Here is a 1100-nt window from a genome sequence, read left to right as displayed (position 1 = left end):
TAATACAATACATTATCTTCATAATATTTTCATGATCTAGCTGAGGCGGGCATTCCCATGCTCAGCTTTATAAATTCATTTTTATGTACATAGGATAGACAATCGTCTGAGTGTAGACTAATGATTCTGATAGAGCCATCATCCCTTTGATTGGATGATTATCTGTGTAGCAATGATGTACATTTGATGTTTTTATTTTCCTGAATGTATATCGCAGCCCGGATGGATGAAACTAGATCCGGGGTCTTCAATCTCGTTCGATCTTCACTCGAAGTACAAGTCTGTCCATGTGAGAAATGTTTTGAAGTCAAACATGGAAAGATATCGCTTGATTACCAGCCAATGATATAAGCTGTCAACAAGTGCGAGAGGAATCGCCGATAATGATAATGACCCTCAAGGTACTACAGTACAATTCACATGGTGTGAATAAAGGACTTGGCGTTGAACACCACGCAAAATCTTTCGGTCGAAGTTCATTGATGTAAACCTGTCGCCGGAAGTGAGAAACTTGCCATTGAGGCATGCAAGCTTCAAAGTATTGAATGGGGTGTTCCTAGATCAACTTCTTGGATAATGAGCTGATGTCGACAAGAAGTGATCCGTCATAGGAGGGCCTTAATGAATCCCACATCAATGACACGGAACGGAGCAAATGATTTTAATGGAGGTGAAAACGATCTGGTGATATAAGGTTCAGGGTGGCGGTCATGAAAGAATGGAGTATAAATGTATTGTAGTGGGTGAATTCTCTGAATGACTTCTCTTGAACATATCGGCGACACTAACGTGATGGATTGGTAGCATTAACCCCAAATGTGGATGGTATGATGGGACCATGGTGATGTGACCGGTGAATGAAACAACCCAACCCGACTCGGATGCGGAGTGAAAGTGTCATGTTCAAGAGCGACTTGCTACCAACAAAGTTTCTTCAAGTTTTATTCCCAATTTTTCCCCAGTCATTGCTGACCAGTACCTCTTTATTTTTATCAAGCTTGAGGAGGATAACATATGCTTGTTCTATAATTTTCCCTTCGGGCAAACCAGTCGCTATGTTTTAACGAGCCTAGCGATAGTGAAACTCGTTCTTGTCTATA

The sequence above is a fragment of the Pinus tabuliformis genome, chromosome 1_1, assembly GCF_031772625.1.
Source record: "Pinus tabuliformis cultivar Carrire ecotype Pingquan chromosome 1_1, CPIR1, whole genome shotgun sequence".
In the NCBI taxonomy this organism is placed as follows: Eukaryota; Viridiplantae; Streptophyta; class Pinopsida; order Pinales; family Pinaceae; genus Pinus; species Pinus tabuliformis.
The sequence above is the reverse complement of the archived record's forward strand: the minus strand, read 5'-3'. Positions refer to the sequence as shown.